Source organism: Pteropus vampyrus, unplaced genomic scaffold (genome assembly GCF_000151845.1).
Source record: "Pteropus vampyrus isolate Shadow unplaced genomic scaffold, Pvam_2.0 Scaffold57, whole genome shotgun sequence".
Lineage (NCBI taxonomy): Eukaryota > Metazoa > Chordata > Mammalia > Chiroptera > Pteropodidae > Pteropus > Pteropus vampyrus.
This window is the reverse complement of record NW_011888838.1, coordinates 2,303,340-2,315,770: the sequence shown is the minus strand read 5'-3', so window position 1 is coordinate 2,315,770 and position 12,431 is coordinate 2,303,340. Positions and strand designations below refer to the sequence as shown.

Below are 12,431 nucleotides of genomic sequence, written 5' to 3'. Positions count from 1 at the left end.
TCCAAAAAATAATTTCTATTAGTAAAAAACAAAACAAAACAAAACTAAAGTATAGGCTTGTAAATGGTTAAAAAATACAGAAGTATATAAATTAAAACCCAAAAGTCTGTTTAAGGAACAACAACACCCACCTCTCCCAAAGTAATCACTTTGACAGTTTGTTTTGGACTCTTCCAGACTTGTAAATATTTACACATACACAAAAATAAATGTGATCACTATAATGATGCTATTATCTATTGGTTTTTGCTTGCTTGTTTGTTTTTACTTTATAATATATCACACCCATCTTCTTTATTCAATATAAAATCTACCTCATTCTCTCCAGGGCAAAAGAGTGTTCCATTATTTGGCGTAGCAGTTCCTTCAACCAGTTTCCTACAGATGAAGGAATAAGTTGTTTTGTTGATATAAACCATGATACAAGTCTACCTTGTGATCGTCACTACACATTTATTCTTTTCAGCAGTGGAACGGTACCTCATTGTGTGGATTTGCCAAAAACTACTCCCAAAGTCTTTATTCTAGGCAAGGAGAATGGCACTGTTTTGTGATTGTATGACAAGCTTTATAAAGGAACATTATAAAAACATGGATGTGAGTAAAAAGAGTTTCCTCTGGTACGATATTTAAGAGGCTGATACCAGTGATTGCTTTAAAGGAGGAGAGCTGAAAGACTGGGAGAGAGGTGAGAGGTAGGGTTATATTAAGTAACTCTAAGGGGACACCACTCAAATACATCACAGTGTCAATAGCATGCATCAGAGTTAGCAATGAAGCAGCCTTGGTGAGCAGGGGGCGTATTTATTATTCTAATTTTTGAATTTTAAACCATGTGTCTCTATATTAGCCATTCAAGATGTTACTTAGAGAAGAAAAAGGTCATCTGATAATGATTTAAAATAATCTTTTTTTTTTCTTTTAACAAAATGATCGTCCTCAAACTATAACTAACTGAATAATCGAAAGAACATATTAATCTGTACTTAGGGTTCAAATGTAACCCTGCTATTGTCATAAATCTATGGTAGGTTATTATGTCAAAACTGGATAAAGATATCAATATATATCATTAAATAAGAAAAAAAAAAGTATTTCTGGTTGCATCTAAGAATGCTAGCTGCCAAGTAACTCTCTTGCCTTAAACACAGAATCACTGGACCCTGTGCCCAGCTGTGAAGCTATACCTATTAATGTAGTGTTTAGCTTTGACAATTGACCAGCCCATGGGATATGATATGAAGCAGTTGAGAGAGACTTCTGGAAAGTTCTAAGAGATAAATCTTTTAGTTACTTATCTTTCTTGTTCTTCCTGTTTAGAGGTTAGTGTGAAGTGATGATTGAAACCTAAGTAGCTTTCTAGTCATATTGAAGATGGAAGCCCATGTGCTAAAGATCACAGAGAAGGAAAACAGATGAAGCCTTGGTTTCTGATGTAGAGTTTTCATGCTAATTCTCGATGGCAGTGTCTACACTTCTTTTTTATATGTGAGAATAAAGCCCTGGCTTACTTAAGTTACCATAGTCAAGTTGCTGTTACTACCAGCTGTACAAAATTCATACATTAGATAAGGGAAAATAATCCAAATTATAACTCTGTTGGGAGCAGTACTAAAATATCATTTGTTTGGTTCTGAGCCATCAGGCATCTACTTTACTGCAAATTAAACCTTAAAATTTCCATTTCTCTTCTGACCTGTACCAGAAAAGTTAATGATACTTCCAGAAAGTAGGATCTTAAATCTGTAATACTATTTTTAATATATTTTTCCTTCTGGTTAGCTATGTGATCATAAAGCTGTTAGAGAGAAAGTAAAATAAGTTGATGTGTATTCTCTTGTGCTTGCACAAAAATGATATCTACGTTCTATGTATTTAAAACTTTTCTGAAGGTAAACTCACATTCAGAAAGCAAACATCAGATTAGAATGGACTTTAAATAAACCATTTTACAATTAAATAATGACTTTGATCAGGAAATCATTAGGGAAAAAAGAATACCATTTGGTAAAAAGAAGGAAGAAAATATTTTTGTTTTAGACGAAAACATTTTATTTAAAAACAGAAGAGCTTTTTTTCATCCTCATTAAATTACTTCCTGAAGCATTCGCAAACCATGTATATACAAACAACAGCTGAAACATTTTGTTTATTTATAGGAAATGTGCAAAATAGGAGAGTCAGAAATGACTTCATAAAGCAGCCATCTCTGCCTGACCTGATACGTTCACTACGGGAATTTTGAGAGATTCCCAGAATAATGTTCTTTGTGTGTCAAAGCAGGATTTCCATCATCAACATCTGTCATTGTCCTTTGGAGGTTTCTGAATCGTTACATTTATTCAAGCTCTTGAATAATACCTCTGTAATTTACTCTACTTACATTACATATAGTTTTACTGCCTTTTTAGGCAATCGTTGCCTTATAACATCATTTAATCACTACTTACAGAAGAGAATTCTTATAACTTCTTAAGCTAAAGAAATCTACTCTGCATTTGTAGATAGAAGTCACTTTCTTTGATCTCAGTGTCTTTTAGCAATAGGTTCAGGGCACCAGAAACATGCAGGGTGCAGATTTATATTTTCTCTCTTACTGACACAAATCAAGAGCAGATTTATCAAGCTGTGAAATATATTAAGTTCACAGGGTTTTAACAAAGGGTTACCAAACCTCAAGAACCTGCTGTGACTCAAACTACTTTCAGATGTCCTTTTAATTATATTAAATGAAAGTTTGGGTTGGCTTTGATGCTTATGGGCAAACACTGAAATCTCTTGAAAGAGCTGCTGAAAGTACTCCCTGTTGCTGTAGTTAATATACTACATTGTATGCACACTGCTAGCCAATTTATTCTAGCCACTTTAACAAGGAGATCCAGCCTGACAGGCCACACAGAATAGTATCACAAGTCAAGCAAAGCACAAATCATTAGAGGACTCTGAAAGTTGTTTGACATGCACCACAGAGCTCTTTGTCACACAGCCAATTAAGTGACTAAACAAGGATTTTGAAAATACTCATTAATTTCTTCCTAGCAGTATAAATGGAGGTTAGAATTCTTCTTGTCTTATATACCAAAGGCACACAAGTAAAACTGGCATAATTCAATTTGCACTTTGTCAAAGGTGCAAGTAGCAACTTTGGTTCACAGAAAGTCTGCATTAAAGACAAAAAACAAAAGGAACAGGTAAAAATGTTTAGGTAGTACATATAATAATATAGATGTCCAAGCTCTGGAATTTTTAAAAAATCAATCAAAAGTTGACAGTATTTTTATCCTTGAAAAGCTGTATCAGCATTTCTGAGCAGATTCAGCAGCACTTGACATCATTTCCTTCTCTGTGAAAGCAGAGCTTGAGTGGGTTCCTGGATGCCATGTTCTCCAGGTCCCCCTCCTTCTTTAAGGCTGCTCTTTGGTAGCTACTGCTGGTTTCTCTTCCTCTCCCTGACTTCTTAATGTGACAGTGTCCTGGGGTTCATCCCTAGATTCTTTTTCTGCCTAGTAAGTCATCTAGTAAACTGGCTGTAAATGCCACTCTAAGTGAAACATTACTGATTATTTCAAGCCTGACCTCTCAGCTAAAGTTCAAGCTTGTATATCTAAAGGCATTTGTAACATCTATATTGCATTCTAATAGGAATCTCAAAGATAAGATTCTCCAAGTAAAGTTCATTTCATGCCCTCCCAAATAGGTCACTCATTAGCCCATATCAATAAATGGTGATTTCATCCTTCCAGGTGTCCAAGCAAAACACTTTCTACCATTTCAACTCCTCTCTGATACTTCATATACAATCCCTTTAAGTGAGACAAACAGAATTTGTCTCACTTAAAAACAAATCCTGAACATTAATAATTATCTCAGCATCCCACACTCGTATTCTACTCTATGTGACTGTTATTTCTCAATTGGTGACCCTGTTTCAGCCCTTAGTTTTCCTGCTATAATCTATCTTCCACTTTTAAAACACATCAGGTCATGTCTTCCTTCTGCTCATTTACAATGTCTCTCTGAATAAAAGCCAAAGTCCTTGCAATGGTCTATTTGATACGGGCACTTGCCACCCCCAAAATTTATTTCTTATTATCCTCTTCTCCTTCATTTTGTCCCACTTGCACTGGCCTCATGGAACATCATGGGCATATTTCTGCATCAGAAACTTTCTGTCTCTCTTCTAGAATGCTTTTTTCCGCATATCTGCATAGTTCTCCCCTTCACGGCCTTCAGAGTTTTGCTCAAGTATTACTTCAATGATTTATTTCCTGCTTTTTTAAGAGAGAAGAATTTGCCATCTCAAAGCATGTCTCTATAGAATAAGGATTATTTAAAGCCGGTTATTTTTAAGAAACAGTAGACATAGGAGAAGCTCTGAAAACTAAGTGTAGACATATTTATAAAGCAAATCTCCATTTGTAAAGATGTCTCCCTCTCTGTACCAGGAAGACAAGGATGACTCAATCTCTGAAACTCTTAACAATGGAGAAGACAATGATTTAAATCTGCACAACAACTTTATTCTTGTTTACTGTGCTTTTCTTGGTAACCTCCCATAACTGACTCTCCCCACCCCCAACATCTTCTTTTATCTTTAGCTGAGAATGGTATTTAAGGTGATGGTTTCAGCCATTTTGGTGAGTTACTCAGTTTTCATGGGTCTCTCCCATATATACAGGAGGTATAGATGTTATTAAACTTTTGTTTTCCTCTTGCAAATCTATCTCATTTGGTTACTAGCAAAGAATCTAGACAGGTAGAAGAAAAAATTTTCCACCCCCTACACGTTCTTGTTTTTTTCTCCTTAGCATTTATCACCATCTCATATACCATATATTTCATATACTTAGTATATTATTTATATTCTGCTCCTAGAAATTTCACCCTAGGCGAGAAAGTAGAATATTTGCTTGTTACTTGTACTGCTGTATTCCCAGTACTGATAAGGTTACTGGGCACATGTGCTCAATTATTAATTCTTGGATGTTTTTGTTGTTAACTACTATATGATGTTTTCCATTTGAGGATTGAGATTGTTTTTGTACTGCCGGTATCTTAGATAGAGATTTCTATCTAATCTGGATAATTAAGGTAAAACCAACAATAAAGTGGATAATTAAGGTAAAACCAACAATATAAATAAATTAAATAAAATAAAATTATAGTTACAAATTAAAATTTAAAAAGACTTGTTTTAAATACCAGAAGCCTTAAAGAACATACATAACATCTGCCTTTCAATAAAAAAGGAGAAAAAAAAAAAGGAAGTGTTACCACTGGGGTGATGTGGAATCTGGCGTCACCCCAGTGGCATGGGGGAAGAGAATGGTGGTATTTTGTGTTGCCTCTCCGTTCTTCCCCATCAACAAAGAATTACAGGTTGACAAGATTTAGAAAAGAATTACAGGTTGGCAAGATTTAGAAAAAGATTTATTGAAATTAGATTTTAGAAGGAGATGGGCCATACTAGGAAAGGCTGCAGCCCTGTGGAATTTGGGAGTTGAAGAGATAAGATAGTACACCCTAAAGAGAAGAGTGGGTTTTCATCAAAGAGAGCTATAACCACACACAAGTGGGAAGGTCTGCATTATATTTGGGCCGTGATGGGTGGTTCCAAAAGCATTCTTAGGTGATTAGTTTGTGAGGTCATTTTGATTGACACTTGGCTGCTATATAACCTTTTGCCTACTATGCATGTGCTTACTCAGAATTCACTCCGTTATAATTAGATTCATGAACTTGCAGGCTTAGCCATGAGATTATGATGATGGTATAGTTACGGCAGTACTTTCTGCGCATGCATTTGTGGCTGGTTTAGCCAGCAGCTTTAAAGGCCTTTGTGCTCTAGGATTTAGGGTAACTTATAACTTATCTCCGGAAGGTCCTTAACGAAGGTATTTAAGGGAAGTTTCTATGGTTACAGAGCTGGGCCTTCACTCCTGTTGCTCATGCCTGACTAGCTACCTAACACTGTTCCCATATTCTCACAAAAACCTTTCTTTGGAGCCATGTGATTTATTACTGGGTCATGAATTACACTCCAAACCTTCCCTTGCCCCCATCCCATGAGTAGAATTACAGATTTCTGCAATTCACTTGTACTATGATGGCTATAATAAAAAAGACAGAAAATAACAAGTGTTGCTGAAAACACGAAGAAACCAAAATCCTCATATATTGTTGGTGGAAATATAAAATTGTAAGGGTACTCTGGAAAAGTTTGACACTTCTTCCTTTAACATAGAGTTATATTATCTACTTGTTTTTTTTCTTTTCTATATGAAAATTTTTAAATCACGGTCTCCTCTGGTGGTGAGAGAGGGAGAAGGACCTCAAAGCAAATTATGTTTGTATTTGACCTTAATATAGCAGTACAAAATATAGCCAGTTTGAACTGTCTCAAAACAAACAAAAAGATATAGAAAAATAAGTTTTACTCTATACCATTCCTGAAACATAGTATAATAAATTAATAAATATAAACCAAATGATATATCCTGATGCCTAATACCAAATAATAAAGTCAGTTCTGCAATAGCACTGTCTTATGGATTGATAGCATGAGCTTCTGAATTAGGAAAACCTAGCTGAGAATTCAGGACCCTGTCAATTATTACTGTACGATCTTGTGAGTCATTTAATCCTTTCTTGGCCCCATTTTCTCTAACTAAAGAATATAGATAATTACATCACAGGCTTGTTGTGAATATTAAGAATTTATGCAAAATGCTCTGAACTGTGATGGCCACATAATTTGGGACTAATAAATGCATTTATTCTCTATAATAAATCACTGTTGGTGTTGAAGAAGCATTGGATGCATGTCAGAGGGAAACATCAGTTCCATCAGTGCTAGTCATGTGACCTTGGGCCAGTCATTTCATCTCTTCAGATCTCAGCTATCTCATCTTCAACTCTAAGATTCCTTCTGGAAATATTATACCATAGTAGCTATTTAATATTTATATATAACACAAGCCTTACTTATCTTCTCTGGCATAAAATTTAAAACTCTCTTCTTAAATAAAGGCATGCATTATGCCCAATATATGGTAAGAATATTTTTTACTATGACTCATGCCAATTTTCACTTTTTGGTAGTCAACGAGAATTTTAATATAATCTAAAATTACAATTAAATAAAGAAAAAATATATTGGACAGAATTTTGTCAAAATTATTGAGACACAAGTATAATGTTTTAGAAGATTATTGTATTTAAAAAATCAAAGCAACAAGTTTGTAACTGTTCACCTACAGATCAGTTTTGACAGCTGACAGATGACAGTACTGATTTCACTGTGCTTTTTTTTTTTTTTTGTAAAATAAACAAAAAATAGGAAGCAAGAATAAAAGATGGATTTAGGTAATTCATAAAATAAACACTGTATCTCTAAATAATTTAAAGCTAAGTGGATTTGGATGGTCAAAACCAGACCTAGAAGAATCATTGTGCTCATGAAAAGGCCATATTTTTTAAGAATCTCATGATGACTAAACGATTAGCATTTTCCAAATTGAATGCACACGACACTTCAAGTGTATTTCTTACCTGTTGAATATATAGCTCAGAACATGCTCCGAACATAGAAAAATAGGGAACATAAACAAGTCTTTAAAATTCATATAGCCTAAAGTTTAAAATAATATTCACTCTAGAATTTCACAGAATGATCTATGTTAAAATTAACAGAAGTAATGCCATGTATTAGTAAGCAGAGCATTTCTGCTTCACCAATACTCTGTGTGTACTTGGTCTTATCAGATGTTTAGTCAATAGCTGAAACGTTTACTCACAGCCACTCAATTATAACACCAGGAAATCAGCCAATGAATAAACTGTGCTATTAATTTTCCATCAGAGATTTGTGTGTGAATGACCATGCATTTCATAGATTTAAATATCAAAAGGCTAATTATCTCTAAGGCCCCCAATACAATCCTAAAACTGCTCACAAATGATCTTCGGCTTTCAAAGCTGAAGAATACTTTCATTTCTCTATTGCATGTACTAACAGTATAGGTTTTATATAAATATATATTAACCTCCCAAAGCAATTTCTTTCCTAAAACCTTAGAACAATAAATCCAGTTTCTTATACACAAAGATTCATTGTTTAATAAAGTAAAATATAAATTAAAAGTTTATCTTCCTAATATGTTTGATATTTAAATTACTATTTTTTTTCCCCTTTTAAATGACTCTCACAAAATACCCTTATTGTGAATCAACTGACAAGGTTTCATTTTTGAACTGCCAATCTGAGAACCAGTAACTTTGATTCATGAGGGCATTTCTCTTTATAAATGCAATTGACCTTCCTTTTTAAAAATGCTACGATACACACACATACATATATATACTAAACAATAAAGTTTACAGTCATACAGCTTCATGTTTTTCTTTCTTTCTTGACTTTCCTTCCTTCCTGCTGAAGATCAGAATATAGAGCCCAAATTGTCCCCTTTGACATGCAGATTACTTTGAGCTGAAGGCAATCAAGACCTAACATACTCAGGAAAAACTTTTACCTCTTCCTTAACTACCTAAAAGAACTTAGATAGAAAACCTGTACCAGAAAGACAGTTATTACTAGAAATAATTATTTTTATCTGAAAGACTTTTCTGCATGGCAGAACAAACATTTGTTTATCAAGCATCTGAGCTTCTCATACTCTGGTGAATTTTCATCCTCCCACTATGAAGTCCCAGGCCCTTATCCTTTTCTCTAGCTCAGGACTACATATAAACTGCAGCTGCATCATTGACTTTGAATCTCATGTCTTCATGGGGCTCCCATGAGAATATAATTAAAATTCTTCTCCTCCTGTTAATCTGTCTTTTGTCAATTTACTTATTAGACCCTTTCCTCCCCTGCACTGCCTTCTTGCCTCCCTTCTCTTGCCTCCCTTCTCTTCTTGCAAAAAGAACTATAAAACTTGTTTCTGGGATTTTCACTGATCTGTTTTTTCACACAGAATTCATAAACATAGAAATGGTTTTTAACCTTGCTTAGGAACAAATTGCAACATGTTAACTGGAGAAAATTATATTCCATGATATTCCAAGTATCCTGGACTATTCATTGTCTTACATGACTTTGACTGAGTATCATTTCTGAGTGACTTGCTGCCAAAATATTAGCTGGCCCAACATATTAATGAAATGTTTTCATATATACTTCTATGAAGAAATTAGAGACTCATATATTACACCCAACTCACCTTTTATTGATGATCAAAATACACCACGAGTTTCTCAGGCTGCGCTCCTCTTGTATGACAGAGCTGTGGCACTGCCAAATTTCTCTTCAGCATATACCCTTTTATATGTTTTTCCAGTCTCACCCTCATGCACCCCTGAAATTCCCTCAGTTCAACAGGGTTTATATCATTTTCCCATTGGATGTCCATACATGCTATCACCAACAGAGACAATTCAACAATTTTACATATTTATAAAAACGCAGAAAGTACCTGGACATAGGCTCTGCAAGAGCGCTCTCTTTTCTGAAGCTGAATCCATTAAGACAGCAGATTAAACACAGAATAGAAAAAACAAGTTAGTGACAGAAGAAACAAGAAAAATAAAAGAACACATCTACACAAAACACCTTATTTTGTTGTGCACTACTTTCCAGAAGAGAATGAAAGCTAAGCAGCAGCAAATGTAAGCCGTGGCTTGAAAATAGTAGCCAACACTCTTTCAGAACAACCCGAGTGAAAACTGGATGGTGTAAAGCTGTTAATGATGGAAAGAAATCTTGGAATAAATTTAGTATAAATTAGTAAAAAATCAATATATTTCATTCATTTGAAATGATTCATTTCACATCACATCAGGTTAGTTATTAATTCATGGACCACAAATGAAGACATATGAAGTTAGATAAATTATGTCAGAAATTTGAAACCCATTTTTCAAAGATAGTACATTGTTTGTGGTTTACAAATTATAGAGATGCTTAATATGTACCACAAACTATATGTTTAAAACATACAAAAAATTCTGTTTATCAAGAAAATTGAAATGCCCATTCATTATGACTATTGGATTCTAGGGACAAATACCAAAGGATAAGTACCTTCTGATTAAAATAATGTGAACAATCTTCTGAGTTATCATTGCTTTTATTTCTTGAAAAATGTCTTTTGACAGTTTTGACCAAAAAAAAACAAACAAACAGGTGTATGTATGTATATATACATTTTAGAAACTTCTGTGGGATAAGAAACCTGTTTATGTTTATTTGTATACATAGTGATGTTTAACTGAGCAAAAGGTTAACAGTACTCATATTTAGTTCCAAACATATTTTCCTGGTAATAAAATGAATAATTAATAAGCTTATTTGCCCTGTTTAAATAAATGACCCAAAGTTTTATAAATTAAACTGTGGTTTTCCTCCTTTTCCCTATTTTTTTCCTTTCAGTAGCCTTGATTGTCGAAGGAGAAAATTACTCAGTTTTAAGAAGCAGTTACTCTGATGCCTTTTGTGTGGCTAACACTCTCCTAACTTTAATTCATGCATTCTTCAATGAGCATAGAGCAGTTACTCCTCTAAAGAATTAAGTGAGGAATGAGTGCAAGTAAATTGCTAGTGCTGTCATCTGGATCACTGACTCGCATCTTGGTTTTGCAGGACTCTAAACCCTCCAGAATTTCAATGTGGAGCGCAATTGATTTGTAAGGAGTTGACTTTGCAAATCTGATGGGTTATAACTGCTTCAGGGAACAGTGGGATCCACAGGAAATGAGAGTGAGCCAGCAAGCATGTGAATAACCTTTGCCCTCCCATCTCCTTACCCCATCATGCAAATTAACATACGACAAACTGCATTATATAAACAATTGAAAAGAGCCAAATGGGAAACAAAAGAGAGCATTAAAAAGCTTCACAAATGGAAATTTGCCCATTACATAGTTATTTGATATACAGAGTAGGCAAGCTGATTAGCTGTAGCCAGTTAGAATGTGTCATTAATTGCCAGCTTTACCTGATACTGTCAAACATCAACACCATTTTTAAATAAGGATACAAAGTATTGCTATAACAAGTAATGTTATGGATATGTAACATTAATAGAAATTACTACTTGCAGTACATTATGATAACAATAGCTGGCAGCAATATTCATTAATAGCATCTAGTCAGTTTGGATAATAACATTAAAATCACAGCATGCCCAGATTACATAGGCAGCTGTAGATTATATTCTATTAGGAGCTTCCTTATGATTCTATGAGGGGGCACTAAGTGACAAAAATAACTCCTTTATGCTCAGCATGAAAAAAAAAAAAAAACTTTAATAGCAATTTGTATCTATTAGATTAAACTGAACTATTTTCTGAGAGTGAAATTGTAGGAAAAACTGTATTTGCCATATAAAATATCAGGGTTTCCTATGTTGTACTATCATTATTAAAAAAAAATAAAAATTCTTCCATCTTGATGAGAGTCTTAGTCTAACAAGACACAAAATAACTAAACATATACATATTAAAAGACCACTCAACAGTCATTTTTCATTCTAAAGGGGAATGCTCATTTAGTAAATTCTATAGAGGCTATTAGTCTATCAGTGCCTAATTCTTGCTTTTTCAGTAAAAATTATCATGATATTCAAAGGCTTAACATTCAGTTTCAATAACTGATCATTTCTACAATAACTTTCAGTGTACACATGGCATTTGATAGTAGCAATTCTAATATCTTTTCCCTCGTGATGTTAATTTACTATGTGGTACTTTGTCACATAAATAAATTATATTCTTTACAAATATGTAAAATATGCAAAATTTATTTTATATATTTATATCAATAAACTTCTTATATAGTATATAGGTTATATACAATGTACATATATATTGCTTATGTATGTATATAACATTTATTTATATTTATAAACATAAAACATAAAATGTTTTCTGAAATTTAATAAATAAATTATTTTCATTATTTACAATTCAAATTTCCTGAAATACATTTAAATTTTTAAGTTTTAATGGTAGTAATGGAAAATCTGAGTAACTTAAATATCAAAAGAAATAAATACTAAAACCTAGTTACTGGCACCAAGTTTTTAAATGTAACATTAATTAGATTAAATTATTTATTTTTAAAATATCTATGATGGATGCTAATTTTTTTCATTGTTGCTATTTTCTAAATTTCTACCTATTAATTACATTTTATTAATTATTTTAATATAAAAGTTTGAAAAAAAAGAAACAAAATAAATTACATTTATCTTGTCAGAATTTAGCATACCAAATAGAGTAAACATTATGGAAAATAGAATTGTAAATATGTATGGAGAGATTATTATTATTATTATTTTTGGATTAAAATCCAAATAGGGTCATAATTATAATGAAATAGTGAATTGACTATATATCTAATGATGCTCTTTAAAATGATTTGATTTTAT

At 33.2% G+C, this 12,431-nt stretch overlaps 1 protein-coding gene across 1 annotated transcript in view; it reads right to left on the bottom strand.

The window, feature by feature from the left end:
* LOC111740060 (adhesion G protein-coupled receptor L3-like) overlaps window positions 1-9,515 on the bottom strand; it is a 32,001-nt gene extending 22,486 nt beyond the window's left edge. Inside the window, exon 1 of the mRNA XM_023530911.1 lies at window positions 9,477-9,515. The gene's annotated coding sequence lies outside the window, so the exon portion shown is untranslated. The remainder of the gene's footprint in view (window positions 1-9,476) is intronic.
* Between the last annotated feature and the right edge of the window lie 2,916 nt (window positions 9,516-12,431).